This window comes from Aythya marila (genome assembly GCF_965140915.1).
Source record: "Aythya marila genome assembly, chromosome: 1".
Classification (NCBI taxonomy): domain Eukaryota; kingdom Metazoa; phylum Chordata; class Aves; order Anseriformes; family Anatidae; genus Aythya; species Aythya marila.
The window spans coordinates 167,065,150-167,082,942 of record NC_139042.1 but is presented as its reverse complement, the minus strand read 5'-3'; the positions used below and the strand labels follow the sequence as shown (position 1 = coordinate 167,082,942).

The 17,793-nt window shown below is 40.4% G+C and overlaps 1 protein-coding gene across 4 annotated transcripts in view; it reads right to left on the bottom strand.

Moving 5' to 3' along the window:
- Window positions 1–17,793, bottom strand: part of OSBPL8 (oxysterol binding protein like 8) — an 88,622-nt gene that overhangs the window by 29,621 nt on the left and 41,208 nt on the right. The gene's annotated exons all lie outside the window — the stretch shown is intronic.

The following is a 17,793-nucleotide window of genomic DNA, read 5'->3' as shown; positions in this document are numbered from 1 at the left end:
GCTAGCCTTTGAAATAAATTTTCAAATTGTATTTAACATACAAAGCACAAGCAAATCAGATTTTCAAACATCATATACATACTAGATCATCACATCAATTGAAAAATGTATCGGTTATTGCTGTATAGTCTAACTTAAAACCCTCCAAGAGGTGAGAACAGTCCACTGCATTTGGATGGTGCTGCACCCAAGCCAATGACCTGACCAGCTGAAAATACGATCAGCAATGTCTGTCCTTTCAGCTCCCCCACTCCCCTACCCACACACACAACACCAAATAAAATCAGTTTGGGTTTGTTCATTTCTTTAGCTACAAATAATCATTAAAATCCACACATGTGAAAGCAAGTCTGCAACATGGATTAAGATTGCCAGTCGATTTCTTACAAGTACGTTTCTTGTAAGTACATGAAACAGATTGCTCATATTAGCCTCGAATTTATACTGTTGCCTCAACATACCTTATATTTAAAGTCAAAACCCCACACTAACGTGAATGACTCACAACGCAGCCCCACCAGTTTCTCAGCACCCACCGAGCACAGTGAGTCACTGATGGTGGCCGGGATGTGTGTGGCAGCAGAAGGGGGCCCATGACCTGCAGAAATGCTGCTGTGCAGCCGCCACGTCCCACGGGACAGCATGCGGGGCTCTCCTTCCACATTCAGAAAAATAATCTGGTGCAGTTACCAGACGGAACACATCAGTGACCCATTTTCTTTGAGAAGGTTGGTTCTAGCATAAGCTCTTCCAGATTGGAATAAAACAAATTCCTCGATGCATTTATTTGAGTCGAAATGCCACCACTTGGATGCCCCCCAGCCACACGGCACAGCTGGCTGGAGGTGAGGAGCAGCCCAGGCAGCTGAAAGCCCGGAGGCCGGGCCCACCAGAGGGCACCACACCCGCACAAACTGCGGGCAGGAGGAGGCCCCAGGCCCCATCCCAGCTCCCCCTGCCCACCCAGGCCACAACCTGGTCGGAGAAATTGGCCCTAACTCCTCTGACATGACAGGATTCACCAGAGAGTTCACTTCATGTGCTTCAGGGGAGTGCATGCATGGGTATGCATGTGTGTGTAGGCTCTGTGCGGCTCACAAGAACTTAAAGTTTCTGTAGCAGTGTTTAGTAGTTTGTTTAATGAGGGATTTTTTTTATTATTATTATTATTTTAATTAGTATCTTCACCCTTCCACCGCTTACACTACCCAGAAATGCTAAGACAGCACTAATACGTCTATCACACATACACATCTGGGGAAGTTTCAGCGAGTTATTGGGAAATCAGGTTGCTCTTCAGGTTACATGAGAAATACAAGATTCCTCTTAGTTTTCATTCAGTAACCATTTTTTTTTCTTGTTATTTTCTTCTTTATTACCTTTTGCAGAGATTCTGATGAAGAACAGACTTAACTATATATATATACTGCAATACAATTACATTTTATGTCTGTCTACACAAAACTTTACATGTCTTTACAGAAGCCCTTATATATGTACCCAGTTCATTAAACCCTTCCTTTTGACATGCTTTTAATGCATCTGTGAGGGCTTTGTTCAGCTAACAAAAATGTATAATGCAGAAGGCTATTTGGCCACAGGGAAGAAGTACCTGTACAGGCAGAAGATCTGTAGTACTGGGGAATATGGCAAAAAATAATAATACAAAAATAACAGAGGTGTCAAGATCCATAGCCCAGAAGACATGTTTCATACGTAAGACCAAATACTAAAGCACATTTTCTACAGGACCAGTAATTAGGTGCTGGAACAAAACAAAGGCCACCTCAAGCCTTAAAGGACAGCCCTACGTTCAGTGAGAAGTTACTGGATGTGATGCCAGTCTCAGGCAGTCAGACACGCACTAGAATCACAGTAATGATGTCTTATCCTCACCCCACACCCAAAACAAATCTCTAATTAGGAACCAAATTCCACTGAAAATGTAACATAGGGACTTCCTAATGACCTTCCAGGTTTCATTTATCTATTTAAACACAGGCACAAAATACCTAGTGATGGGAATTGCCGAGGAAGTGCTATGTCAGGGTTGTGCTAACAGAAGAGAAGCTGTAATTCACAGCTTTCTTTATAAGCACAACAGCTTTAAGGACTTTATACATCCTTATCTAACATACACACATTTTGATTTTTATAAACAAGCTTTTCATCAGTATCACCAAGCAGAAATAGAACAGAGAGCGTCAGAGGTGAAGACCAAAGCTGTGTTCCTGAACCTCACCTTCCCACTCCCAGTGCCTCAAGGCCAAGAGGTACACGCACTTGCTGCTTTACAAATGTGCCACCACACTTACTGATCCCTCCCTTAGCCACACAAACAGCAAAATGATGTCTGAGGGACTTGCTGGTGAATCCAACTGCTGAAGTCACAGTGCTGCAGACTCTGGATCACTTCGCTCTATCTTGTCTCAGTTATTAACAAAAACCCAAGCAGTCAGCTCCATGTCCTGATCTATCCTTCTTCTAGCTCCCCTCTCAGTGGAAGGAATAAACTAACCCAGAATACAGCAGAAGGCCTTTCTCTCCATGTGACAAAATGTATGTTAAAAAAAAAAAAAATCATTATTCAGGTGCTACTCCAGTCACAACCTTCCTCAGCGTAACACACACTTTTGCCAGTGCATTTCTGTAAAGACAGGTGCATGTCCACGCAGTAAATAGTTTTGTTTCTTCTGAGAATAATTTGAGATGATACTTGCAGGGAAATCTGTACTGAAACATCACAAAAGGCTATATACGGGCCCAAACTGAGGACAACACACTCTGCTGGACAAATACTTGGTCAAGGAAACAACAACATCCAAACAATTATTATTGATTCTGTGTATATTATAAATGCTGTTTTCTCCCTTCCTGCTACCAGTTATGAACTAGAAGGTTCTCTATGGATATCTGACAAAGATAACAGCATAGCCAAGAACACTGTGCCTCAAAATGATGCTTTGTGTTATTGCTCTTCTTGTAGTTTTGTTAGCCCCGGAGGTACTAAAAGTTATACCTGATATTAATAAACACAAAAAAGTCATTGAAGTCACTGCCTGGAGCATAGGCTGCTAGGGCAGGAGGTAGTCTCTAATAAAAATAAAGTGTTTCAAGTTCTTCAGTGTTTATCATCAGTGGTTTGAGACTTAATATTTTAGTGTTCTTGCTACTTCCAGTCCTATACTTCAATAGGTAACTCTTTAATAGGGTAACCTTAGCCCATCTTTCACAATGCAGAACTTCAAGTGATTAAGACCTTTTCTGTCACTCCTCACTATTAAATCTCTTGGATTTCTCTATCATTTTTTAATTTAAACTCATGAGAGCAATCTTCAGATGTAATAGCAAGCAAATGCAGTCTGAATTAGCCTTCAGAGCTGCAGATTAAGCCCCTAATATTATTTAAGGCACTTGCAGATTTATTTATTTTTAAGCACAAGTTTCACTACTGTAGCCTCTAAATCAATTCTGGATAACAGAGTTTGTGTTCAGAGCAACACTGTGTTTTAACAGAACCAAAACCCAGTGAAGTCAGCTATAGTTCGTGATATGATCTTAGAGTCCAATGAAAACTTCCAATGACTATGTTCCCATTGGGTGCTTCTAAAACTTGTAGGCTTAAATTTAGATGAAAACTGACAATGAACTTTCAGAAAGATAGGAGAGTCGGACAACTGCATGTCACTTGAACAACCAGAACTTCACATGTGCAAGATGATGTTTTTGAAACAAAAACCAAACGATGCTTGGCAGGGGGGGCTGGACTAGATGATCTTTAAGGTCCCTTCCAACACAAACCAGTCTTAGAATTGACACACTGTCAATACCAAAACAAAAACAAGTTCCCAAAACATCATCTTTGACAAAAAATTATGAGTAGAAACACTGCAAGATTAGTGTTCAAGAATCTTTAGGATTAAGTCTATGGTAGGGTACATTTTCAAACAGAAGTGTTTGGTTAAGAAACTTTGATTTTGAAGGTACCATTCTTTGAATTCGTACCTGCAATCTGTCTCTTAATCAATCTCAAGGGAAGGGGAAAAAACAAGCAAACAAACCATGCAATATCTTCTGTATCTCAAATATTGCTTTTGTACCTCTCAACAAATATCACCTGCAGCTAGAATACCATAGTGAGAAAAAAAAAAGAAAAAAAAATACTTCTTAATACTAAGTCTATTTTATCCAAAAAGTAAGAAAGAATTTCTACCCACTGGAGGTGTTTGTGTTTTTTTTTGCTGGTGGTGGTGGTGGCAGCATTTATTTTTTTCAATAGACAGAAGAACCAGTAAAAAAAAATAAAAGCAATAGAATGCATGGAAAACCAGCAAGCTAAGCAACAATGCTACTAACTTGCACATTAAAAACAAGGAACAGATTGATTTGCTTACTGGTGTAATGTGCAGTTCTGAAAAAACAACTTATTGAGCTGAAAAATGATACGCTTCTGGAAGAACAGAGTAAGCTAAACTTTCTGGGAGGTACCAGAACTAGTGCTATTCAGTGAACATTGAAAAAAATAAAAGGAAGATCTTTTAGGATTCAATCACAGGAGATAAGTATTTTTAACTGAGTGATTTTCAGAAGCTTATTTTGACAACCAGTTTTAAGAATATAATCCCATACTGACTTATTCAGATTCCTCCATGGATTTTGAAACTGAAGTAATCAGAAGAGCAGGCAAAGCCCTTTAACCTATCTTCTCAGTCATATTTCCTTTTTCAAACACCATAGAAAATGAAATCATCATAACCAAAGAACTCCCTCAATGTTAGGCAATAACTACTCCTTGCTTAAACCAAAACTAAGAGTGTACCTTCCAGTATATTAATCGTTTAAATTGCTCATATATATGGAAGATTCCAGGAGAGAACACATCTCTTAGTTATGTGTTAACACCTGATTTTATTAACTAAAAGCTCATTTCCGTTTGTTCTGCATTTTAAGAAGTCATTCATTGTTCACTTACAGACGCTGATCAGCTTTGATGTACAATCCCATACAGGAAGGAAATAAATAGGAAACTCATCTGTTTTTATTTCACTAATTTCCAGATTGCATGCATTTATTTTAAAGGGAGGGAGGATCTGTCTAGCTGCCAACTCCATGCTTTCAAGGTTTGAGACCTTTTATTTCCTGAGCAGCTTTAATAAGACACAGTGTTAGATTCCTGGTAGAAGGCTGATCATTTCCTGACGCAGATGGAAAGGAAATGTTATATTGTAAAACAGGAGGGTTAGGAGAATGTGGTCTTCCAAGGGACTGCCCCCAGCTGCCAGTGGCTGAGCATGCCGCTCTAGTGATTCTGCAAGACACGAGCCAGTGGTTCAGACAACTCCTAAATTGCCAGTCCACAACCTCCTGTACACTCTGCACCCCAACTCTTTTCCACAGCTTTGGAGCCAAAACTTAGGAAGTCAGTGAGATATTCTGTGGGATGCACACAATAAGAAGTGAAAGCTGTTCTTTTATTCCCAGCATTCTGGACCCATGGGACTGCAACAAACTGTGCACGTGCACATGCACAAGACAAATCACACACAGAATCATTCTGCTAAGAACGCACAATTTTTACAGCGTGGCTTTTCAGAAAGAGGTGACCTTGTATGCAGTTTCAAGGATTGAAGTTTACTGAAGTAAACTACTGAAATTCCAGTATCAGCAATACTTATTATGGACAACAAACCTCTACATTTCACTTCAATATTCTAGCACAGACTTTCAGGAGACAGCAATCTGACCAAAAAGAGAATCAAGCCATTTCTGATGTTACATTTCTTTAAAGTCTTGCAGTACAGAGTTTAGCAAGGCTGTGGTTCTAGCCTTAATTCACTCTATCTTGTCATTATGTGTCAAACCACTAATTACAGGCAGGCAGATTCTTCAGTAGCATAAAATCCTTATGCTCTGTCCTGTTATTTCAAGGAAAGTACAGGGAAGGAAGAGATTTATAAACCACAATACAGAACTTCAGTCATAAAAGCCCCAAAAATCAAAACAAAATACTCCAGTCAGCACCAAGTAAGCAGTACCCTTTCAAACAAATATTTGCTGCAGGGTAAGCCGAATTATTTGTTTGCCTATCTACAACAGCTCTTGCTACTACAAAGAGCTATTATCTAGATGCATACAAGCAATATTCCTTCTGATATCTGTTAACGGTGTCTACCAACATCTCAGTAGATTACTTTCATTCAGGTTGGAAAATTTGATGTGGAAATTGTATTCACTTCTTTACATTTTAAGAAATGCAAGACCAAAACAAACCTGGTGAAGCAGGAGAGAGTTCATAATATCCTCCAAATGAAGCATTCCGGACAAGTTTTCGGCCATCAGCTCTTGGAGAAAACACAGATGAAATCCCAGCACATGAGGAAAACCTACGTCGCAGTGGACCCTCTTCCTTCATGAGTTAAGGTGTTTGTGTAAGGATTATGTTCTCTGTGAAAGCTGGTTAGCATTAGCTGGTTGGAACAAGAGTGTTGCAGTAACAGCCTTCTACCTCATATTCTGATGAGTAAGATACAGAAGGAAAGAAACAAACGAAGGGCACACGTGAAAAATGCAGCGAAGAGACAGAGGCTGCCAAATCAGCAGCAGCCAAGCAACATTACACTGTCCTCATCAAAGCCATTAGAACACTTAAAGCAGAACGGCTCTGTTTCAGCTTCGCTTCCCCACAACAGCAGCACGTCTCGTTTTCTTACATCTCAGTTTTGGTCCTACTCAGCTTCGCTTTCTAAGCGCATAAAAAGAATCATTATTTAGGTTTTACGGATTCATAATCTCCCTTTTTTTTTTTTTTTTTTCTTTTCCTGTTAGTCTTTCAAATCCCAAACTAATATTGCACTCAAGAGCTAAGGTGGCTTCCTTATTTGATATCTACTCTGGGTACACTATGGGTACCTCAAAATAGAATTGATGTGTTGCTTTATCTTCCTTCTTTAGGCACTTGCCTAGCTAGTTTTCATCAGCTGATTGCCATGGTTTCTATATCATCATTTCTTATTTAATAGCTGAAATTATAGCTTTTTCTAACACTCTGCCAAATTTATATACGCAAACTGTGTGACTCCTGGAACAGTTGCACAAAATAAGCTCCACAAAAAAAGCTTTTATTTTTAATGTCCCAAATATTTTATGCAACGAATACAATGGTTAAACTAATCAACTTAAATTTTAAACATAAAAAAATCCCAGTAAATTGTGCTTCACGACTAGGAATCAAATGATCCAAGCAGATCTAGTTGATCAGTGCAAGGATGAAGTCAAATAAGCTCTCCCTAACCCCCTTCATGCATTGCTCAGCTGATGGGCTGTTTCTTTGCCCTGACAACTAGCGTGCATGACCACTTTCTTCCATGCGTGGAATATTCCTTCCTATCTCTGCTAATTCCACTTCCTCATCATACCACCTTTCTGATGAAATACACTTTGAAACCTACTCTGTTTGCTGGAAAGTAGAAAAATAAAACAATAAGAATATACTTGAAAACAAGACCTTATGTTCTCCTTTACTCCTACAAGAGGTCTTCTCTTCTTACAATGTGAAATGCATCCCCTAAATCAAATTAGTGGTAACATGAATTTGATTAATCCTTTAATAATACTGTTTACTCCAGCTGTTTATGTAAACAAGTGCACTATTTGCAGATAAATAATTTCAGTTCACATTGGCTAAAGAATAATACAGTACACTGAAATATTCTATAACCTCTAGGAAAGGTTTTGACTGTGAAGAATGGGCATTAGTACATCTGGTAAGGTACGTACAGAAACCACTGAAAGTAATTTTTCTGATTACGAAGCATAGTAGCTTCTAGGATGCTATGAATTGCTTGAATTTCTTCATGTCTCTTACCAGAAAAATGTTCTAGTATATGTCAAAGAATAAAAAAAAGGGGGAAAGATGCAGCTGAAATAACCAAATACAAGCCATCAATAGAAATCATTACCTGTGACATGTAACCTTCACTTCTTTTGTAGGAGAAGTGAAAAATTATTTACTTGAGCACAGTGTGGGGAGAAAGTAGATGAGCATGTCTTGTATTAATACCTGTCTCCACTTATGCATCATTTCATTTAAATAAACACAGCACCACATCAGTTCTCCAAGTTTATCTTCTGGGCTACAAAACAGTGCAAACCACCATGGTATGAATTTTATTTTTTTGTAATTAAAACCAAAAGAAACCAACAACAGAAAAACCACTCTTGCACACAGAAAGAATTGTATCTCTTATTACAGACCAATCTTGCCCAATTAATGTCTGTGTTAAGCACTATTTTGACACTGGGGCTTTGACCCTGCCCATGATCACTGTACTGACACTGGTCTCAGAGGATGCTTCCCATATCCTGCCCTGGCACAGGAGGGTCACACAGGCTGACAGGAGACTACCATCAGCCCTCCAGACCACTTTTGCATCTCCAGCTGGCATGCCAGCTGGTTCCGGAGCCACTCCCCAAAATATTCCTACCAGGCTATTAGATTCTTTCCCTTTGTATTCTTCTCTACCACACTGTGTTCATTTTACTGAGAAGTGGCTAGACATCCAGGGGTTGGAGGAAACAATATAATCCTGAAGGTTTATCCCTCATTTCTTTCCATGCTCTCTCAGGTCCCTTGGCACTGTTCACGTAGCCAAGCTGTAACAGAGTACAGACTAAAAACCTGTTTCTCCTTCCTATGTCCCTTTCTCAATTTAGAAGCAAGCCTAAAATCTTTGGCTAGAATTCCAAGCATGATAATGTTACAGTCATGTTTCCCCTCTCTGAAGCTATCTCCCAAACGAGGCAGCTGCTGCTAAGAAACTTTTCCTTTATTAACCAGCAATACAGCAGAGGCAGACTGTGCCTTTTGCCAAATACGACTGTCTCACCATCACAATGAGAGGGGGAAAAATAATCTAATTTAGATTTTCTCCTTCATCTCCCTCTCCCCCACCGTGTCATCTTCGTATTTCACTTAAACCTGCAGTGGTAAACCAGTTCAGGACATGGTTTGGCTATGAAAATTCACTAGATCTGCACTTTTGCAACAGCTTGTGATTGATTATGCCCACTAGTACTTGGACACATATGTTCATTTCCTTCAGTTACTTCAACGCAGTATACACTGCTGGAAAGATAACTGATACACAACAGAAAGGCTGTTAGGTCAAAAGAAAGCTGAAACTTTTAATTAAATGTTTATTATGACTCTTGAGAATCAGCCTGCAATATTAAAGAGGTTTCTGCTCTCCATGCACTCGGTGTCCAAAGCTTCTAGATACCCTCCTCATTCCTTGCAACAAACTTGATTCCTGAAGCCTCCTGAAAAGGTATTTTGAGTCGTTTGGAATTGCTGCTGTTCGCACGTTCAGCAGGTAACAATGGCAACGTGCACTTCATCAACCACCATATAAAGAAAAAAAAAATCCTTTTTCTCTCCAACCCCAACCTGAAAATAAATTCCTATTAAATGAACCAATGTATTGATAAAAACCAAACAGCCATCATTCATTAGTCTAGCACCACAGGAAGGCTTCTATTCTCAACAGATTTGGTTCTTGGTACCTTAATAATTTAATAATTGACATAGAAAGTGCATTAACATACAAAGCTTGTAAGTTTACATGGTTTCAGAATATTCACAAATAGAACTACAGCCAAATCCAGCTGCAGAAGGCAGACTTATGTAAATGTCTGTGTAAACAGGAAAATACTTGTACTCTAGCCCAGATACATCCAGGTGCATGCCCCAATGTATCTGTGCATGAAAAAAAGGAAGATTCTTCATACGAAAAATTAAGTTCTTCGTAAATGCAGACTTAAATGGAGAAAAAAAGTCTTCTGGTTTCTGCTTCATGTAATATCTACATCAGTAGAAAGAAGAAAACGCCCATGACTGAAATGGTTTATTTATCTCAGACAAAAAACAAACAGACCACAAAAACCAACCCCCATCATAATGTGTTAAACATCTCTTTAGAGGAGGAAAATTTATACCTTATATGTATGTTCTAAAGGACAGAATGCCTTTCTGCTATCACCTACTCAATTCAATCAGGGCTTCTTTAGTAATAAATGCTGGCTGAAAACCAAATCATAATCCTGTGCTTAAGACATTCTTTCAGGATATTGCCTGAGGCAAAACATAAATCTCTGCACCCAAATGAAAAAGACAACGCATGCCATTCCAACAGCATATGAACACTTTTGACAAAGCCTGGTTTTAGTTTTAAAACATTTCTCCAATTGATAAGTATTCACAGCTGAAAAAAAAGCACAGGCTTATTAAGAAAGACCTCTCTGAGCTGCATAGGTATGAGTCTCCATGCATGGAAATTGAATTCTAAAAATCAAATCACATTCTGAACTATCCTACTGAGGAATTTTAAACACTGTAAGTATTTACATAGATTTTAGTAATTTAAAATGATGAACACTGAACAAACTGATACTGATTCAATAATACAACTCAGGAGTACATCTAGTAATGCAGAGTAAAAAATACTCCTTTTCCCCTTAGAGTTGTGCAAGCAAAGCCCAAAAACATTCATGAAACCAAACTCTGTACAAGCTAAAGGGAGGAGCACAAAGAAGGAAAACTGAGAGTGTAGCAGAGAGGACAGAAGCTTTTTAGACTCACTCTTCAAGTCTGACAATCATCTGCTCTGACATCTTGACAACATGTTTCCAGCAGGATCCTCCCTCCCCGTTCAACAAACGAAAAGCCCATAGATAACTCTCTATGCGCAGTATACACATGTTCCATACAGTTTGCAGAAAGCAGGAAAAGCAAACTGCTAGGCTACCGTACCTACAAGTGCGTTTTATCCAACATAGGATTTTTGCATAGGGACTTTAAGCAAGTGTTTTTCTCCTATTTAACAGAAACAGACAGTAAAGATGTACTTGCCTTCAGACACCACTATTTGATTCACAGAGAGACATCTGAACCACGAGGCTACAGGTTGTGGTAGTTTACAGTAGCAAGTTTCTTTCACCAAATGCTCTTCTGTTGTCTAGTATTTCCGTGTCAAGAGCAGCCTAGCTGAGGAGTAATTCCACAGGCATGTCTGAGAATGGTTTATGAACTAACACCAAGGCTCCCAGCACCCCAGTGGCAACTGTACTTGCCTCCACCTCCCTGCTTGCTAACACTCCTGCTCAGCTCCACCCACCCAAAGTAAATAGGCTTGCTCACTGCTCAGGTTTCAACACTTTTCTTCTCAACACTTGCAAAATTCAAGGTCACAGTTCAGGTTCAAGTACGCCAGCTTTGCCGAGATTTACATGGAAAAAAAAAAGAACTTGTTTGCGAAGTTTCACAGTAATCAGCCCTGTTGTGCCCTTCCAACCCAGCACCACACTTTCACAAAGCCACACAGAAAGGAGTACGTGTAATTTACCCGAGCCACAAATGCTGGGTGGAGCAGCATTTCAGAAACAGCAAGTTTTAATAAATGCACAATGACTTGCAGAGGAATGTGCCAGAGAATGCATTACAGTAAGAAAGCAGGACAGCAAGATAATAGATGCAGAAGACTAACCACACACAGCACAACTTCAAACATTCACATTCGCAAGAAAGTCAGTCTGGCAACACAAACTGAAAACAAATTATATAGGGTCAAACTCTTCCTTCTTTATTGTGAACAAACCTTATTCACATCCTGTTTGACACGAGTGTCAGTAAAGCTGTCCCAAGTAAGTCGCAGATTTACAGAACTGGGGCTTCACCTCTGTCATACTGTGGCACGTGCATCAAAAGACAAAATAAGACAAAACAAAATACCTCAGCAAAAGAGACCAAAATGGTCCAAGTAATAGGGGTTGCGAGATTTTAGACAAAATTCCCACATTGCACTCAAAAGCAAGAGTGTTAATAAGCCTTTCTAAGATGTTAGCTGCACTCACTCTATACAGAAAGGTGCCTAACTTCAGAAGTAACATTTACTGTTAATGTGGAATTGTTAAAAGGGGGGGGGGGGGAGGCAGCTTGACAGGGAACTTCAACAAACCCTCAAGCCGTTTCCTTTCTGGTGCTGAGTCAGTTTTAAGGGAAGATAAACTCAGGTAAAATCAGCATGACATAATCAGTAATAAGTGGCTCGTACTGGGTCAAGGTAATCAATTATTTAGCCATTCTTCAGTTTCTCTATTCAACAAACAGATACAGTGGAGTGAAACAGGAGATTGCATCAAGTTATTTGCATGATTAAGTCTGTCAGAGAAAAGTCAAAGGAAATGTGAGAAGAAACACAGAAATCATTATCAAAAGACAGTCATGTCTGCAAATATTGTGTTTTCTTGGTCATCACGGCTCCCAAAGGCATCTAATTCCTCCAGCAGTTAGCAAATTTTCTTCAGGAACTAATGCTTAGAAACACGTATTTTTCACTCTTCACTTTCTTTCTAATGCAAAAAATAGTTAAATGTGTATTTTCTCTCCAAATGCAGCATCTTACAGACCAAAATCTGTAGGATTTTAGTCCTTCGGATGTTTACTCCAGAATAAACACCCCTAGTAAAAGCTCCACACAACCAAAACCACCCTTATTCTCCCCCTCCCAAAGCACTTCAAACTTCTCCTTCCTATTCATTATGATTTCATGATCATTACTGGCAGACCAATCATTCTGCTTCCACTGTCACAATCCATCTCCCTGCATCTAAACCACTTCTGTTACTAAATCACATAACACAGCCTACATTTTCATCTTAGTGCAAACTGAATTAACAGCTGCTTCTTGGAAAGGAGGGGCAGATCCTACCTCTTAGCTCAGCTCAAGCTGCTTCTGGAAAGACTTGCCCACTGCTTAGCCTTCTGTGATGAGCATGCACTTAGTCACACAGTAAGTCAGTCTAACACATAAAACAACCAAACCCTTAAAGCTGAGCACAAAGAGAATTGTGTTAAACACAGAGCTGTTAATTTAGCTCAAAGGCCTATGTTTCGATAAAATATTTTAGTCTTTGTCATCCTAACATACTTTTGCCAGATACTACTCATGTTTTCACTCCCTCTGCATCTTGTTGGAGCCGTGGATAAAGATAGGAGATGTTCTGATGGTTGATGCATTCAAATTGATGAGCTTATCTGCAAAGGTCACTGTTTTCCACATGAAAAACAGAACCTAGAGCTCCAAAACCCTAATGCATTATCTGCTGAGTTGCCAGCTGTAAAGTATAAGCTACAATATTGTCCACATGAGCATCATTACTGTTTGTTCCACTGGTTTGTTCAGATCAGTTATCCTGATGGTACTCAGCCTCCTGACCTCAAAGTCTGGGACAGGGAGCAGAATAAACGCCCCACGATTCAGGTGGAAGCAGTTAGAAACATGCTACTCCACCTGAAATGTCTGGCAGACATGACTCCCAAGCCCCTTTCCATCATCTATCAGCAGTCATGGTCAACCAGAGAGGTCCCAGATGACTGGAAACTCGCTAACGTGATGCCCCTCTATAAGAAGGGTCGTTAAGTAGGACCCAGGGAACTACAGACCTGTCAGCCTGACCTTGGTGCCAAGGAAGGTGATGGAGCAGGTCATCTTGAAATGCAATCACACAGCATATGCAGGACAACCAGGGGATCAGGCCCAGCCAGCATGGGTTCATGAAAGGCAAGTTCTGCCTGACTGACCTCATCTCCTTCTATGACTGGGTGACCTGCCGGGTGGATGAGGGAAAGGCTGTTCACGTAGTCTACCTGGACTTCAGCAAGGCCTTTGACATGGTCTCCCACAGTATTCTCCTGGAGAAGCTAGCAGCCCATGACGTGGACAAGTACACGTTTTGCTGGGTTAAAAACTGTCTGGGTGGCTGGGCCCAGAGAGAAGTGATGAATGGAGTAAAATCCAGCTGACAACCGGCCACCAGTGGTGTTCCCTAGGGGTTGGTGTTGGGGCCCATCCTCTTTAATATCTTTATTGATGATTTGGATGAGGGAAGTGAGGGCACCCTCAGTTTGCAGATGACACCAAGTTGGGGGGGAAGTGTCAATCTGCTGGAGGGTAGGAAGGCCCTGCAGAGGGACCTGGACAGCACGGGTCAATGGGCAGAAGCCAATGGGATGAAGTTCAACACTGCTACGTGCCGGGTCCTGCACTTTGGCCACAACAACCCCATGCAGTGTACAGGCCTGGGGCAGAGCGGCTCAACAGCTGCACAGAGGAAAAGGATCTGGGGTGTTGGTCGATGCTCCTGAACATGAGGCAGCAGTGTGCCCAGGTGGCCAAGAGGGCCAACAGTATCCTGGCTTGTATCAGCAATAGTGTAGCCAGCAGAATCAGGGAGGTGATCGTCCCCCTGTGCTCTGCTCTGGTGAGGCCACACCTCGAGTACTGTGTTCAGCTTTAGGCCCCTCGCTACAAGGACATTGGGGCCCTGGAGCATGTCCAGAGAGGGGCTACAAGGCTGGTGAAGGGCCTGGAGCACAAATCCTGCAGGGAGTGGCTGAGGGAACTGGGGTTGTTTAGTCTGGAGAAGAGGAGGCTCAGGAGAGACCTTATTGCTCTCTACAACTACCTGAAAGGAAGTTGGGGGGAGCTGGGGCCGGCCTCTTCTCACAGATAACTAGCGATAGGACTAGAGGGAATGGCCTCAAGCTGTGCCAGGGGAGGTTCAGGTTGGAAATAAGGAGACATTTCTGCTCAGAAAGAGCAGCCAGGCACTGAAACAGGTTGTCCAGGGGGGTGGTAGAGTCACTGTCCCTGGGGGTGTTCAAGGAAAGGTTGGATGTGGTGCTTAGGGACATGGTTTAGTGGGTGACATTGGTGGTAGGTGGATGGGCGGACCAGATGATCTTGGAGGTCTTTTCCAACTTTAATGATTCTGTGATTGTTCCTGTATAAGTCTGGACGATGCTCCCATTATCGCCGCTTGCAAATTAAGAGTCCTCATTCAAATCCACAAAAATCTAGAGCAGCAAAACTTTCCTATATTGAATGTTGTGAATTTTGCACTCCTCTTCATGGATTTTCACTTCCTCACACTCTTAAAAAATAAACTCAGACATTGTATCCTGAAGAAATAAATACACGTGTATGCTATGAGCAAGTTTAAAACCAAAAAAGTATTTCGTCATATGCACTTTGTAACATATACTCAAAGCACATGAAGAACAACAGCACAAACTCTCATTAATTAAAGCCATAAGGATACAACACAAATAACAGTAAAAAAAAAAAAAAATAAATGTCTTATTATAGAACTTTTAATATTACAATTTGATTAGATTTCTGTCTTTTCCACAGGTACAGCTTATTAAACTAAGTTGTTTTTCATGTTTTTACTGCATATTTATGAGTTGGAAGATATTAAAAACCATTCCTGAGGAGACTGGTGAATTTTTTCATGTTTTCAGTGATCACTATTTCTACTTAATCCATTTTATCAAACACAAATAAAGTGATATTCTGATGTAAGTCTAAATTAATAAGATTTACAAGAATCCAATTTAGCAGGGATAATTTCTGTAACAACATAAACAGCTTACATCAGCAAGCACAGTTCTGCTTTACAGCTTTTGAAAAATGCAATCTTGAATTCAGTATTTTTATGCTCTTTTTTTTTTAAACTGCAATGAAATACTTTTGTCAAAGATTCGCTTTTGTTGCACTTGCATTAGGTTAAAAAAGTGATGATCTTGTCTCATCACCAAAAATAATCTCAATAAAAGTTTAGTAGTTTTCCCACTAATGGTTAACAACATTTTCAGTTATAGAACGCAAGCACAGAAAATGAGGTAAATTAACATTCTTCAATCTACGGGATGACTGCCAGAATTGAAAGTTGTTTTAGCAGTTACAAAAATATGGTCTTGGTGAGGTGGCAAGGCCATGCTAGCTCACTACAGTGCCTAAAAATTCAGTTCTCCAAAAGTACACAAAGCTCTGCAGCAAAAAATAACAATCCAAATCTATCAAAGTTTCCATCAAAAGGCTGCTGAACTGTTTAAGTTCAATACCAAATCTGTCTATTCTAAAAGGAAGATTAAAAAAAAAAAAAACAACAACAAAAAAAAACAGTATGATCACTTAGTATGTTAAAGGCACAGAGAACTAGGAATGTTTCATTGCCAATGCAGAGATCAAAAGAAAATGTATCATCTGAATATGAGATATAATGGAGGCAACATTTACATGCAATGTACTGCATTGATAAATTAGAGACAAGCTTAATTTGGCAGGTATTATGAAAGGATAATTACAAGGACTTCAAAAGTTACAGTTAAAGACCGTGTAGGGTAAAGTAAAATTTGCTTGAAAAAGTTTGATTGTGCAAATTATTGCCAAATGTTTATTACTCTTCAATCTCTTCCCACCTCAATTTGAGAAGCAAAGTAACCCTTTTGAGTGAGCTGTTGAATGCAAGAATCTAGAAACTGCTGTCCTAAACATACACAATGAAAAGTGGTGGGGAAAAAAGTCAGTAAACATCTTCAAGATGAATTCAAAGTGGTGCTGCTCAAGCCCACTCTCAGAAACAGCCCCTCCTGAGTTTCAATGCTAAGGTCCATAATTGGAATGCTTTCCTCTGTGTATCTGATCTTAGAGCTCCCACAAAAAGTTGTATTCTTGGCTTTCTAGAAAGTCAGCTCTGTGCCTTTACTAAATCCTTTCTTGCATGCTGTGATGCAAAAGGCTAGTTTCTATGTTTGCTTTGATGTCTCTTGAATTTCAGCACATGAGTGTCTCAGTCTTAGCACTAGATGGCACTTGGGTTTTAGGTACTACCCAACTTAAAGCCACTGACATTTGCAGGCTCAATACATTTTTCTTACAGAACAAATTGTAATTGTAGGGTTATTATTAAGACTGGCTTATTCTGACACTCTGGATAACTACTAGATGGGCATGGCAGAAATAAATTAAGTCCACATTAATTAAAATTACAAGTCCAGCTAAGAACCAAAACTACACAGAGCTGAGTTGACTTCTCAACAGTAAAACCCTGAAGTTGCTGTGTAAACTGGTGAGATCATACAGGCATAATCCCCACCATCAGTTTTTCTAAAACCCTTTTGTCAAACAGCCTTGCTGAACCTTTCAATGAAAGCAAGTCTCCACGACTTTAAAGGTTTGTCTGTAGCATAAACGATAAAAGAAGGGCTAGCTGGAGACATGAAGTTTTGGGGCAGCCTTAGTGCAGCAACCATGAAATGGCAGGGTTCAGGATCTTATGAGGAGGAAGCAGGGCAAAAATAGGATCCCAACCTTGGACCTCAGGAGATCAAACTTTGGCCTCTTCAGGGACCTACTTGGAGGAATCCCATGGGTTAGGGCCCTAGAAGGAAGGGAGGCCCAGGAGAGGTGGTCAATATTCAAGCATCACTTCCTCCAAGCACAAGATCAATGTACTCTTATGAGCAAGAAGGCAAGCAAAGGGGGCAGGAGACTTGCATGGATGAGCAAAGGATTCCTGGTAAATCTCAAACAAAAGAAGGAATTACATGGTGTGTGGAAAAAGGGAAAGGCCACTTGGGAGGAATATAGGGACACTGTCAGAGTACACAGGGATTCAGTGAAGAAGGCCAAGACCCGCTTGGAATTAAATCTGGCAAGGGATGTCAAAGACAACAAGAAAGGCTTCTTCAAACATATCAATAGCAAAAGGAAGACTAGCAAAAATCAGTGACCAGGATGATGGCACAGAGCACACCCTCAGCAAGCTTGCTGATGACAGGAAACTGTGAGGAGTGGCTGATACCCCAGAGGGCTGTGCTGCCATTCAGAAGGATCTCCACAGGCTGAAGAGCTGGGAGGTGAGGAACTTCATGAAATTCAACAAAGGCAAGTG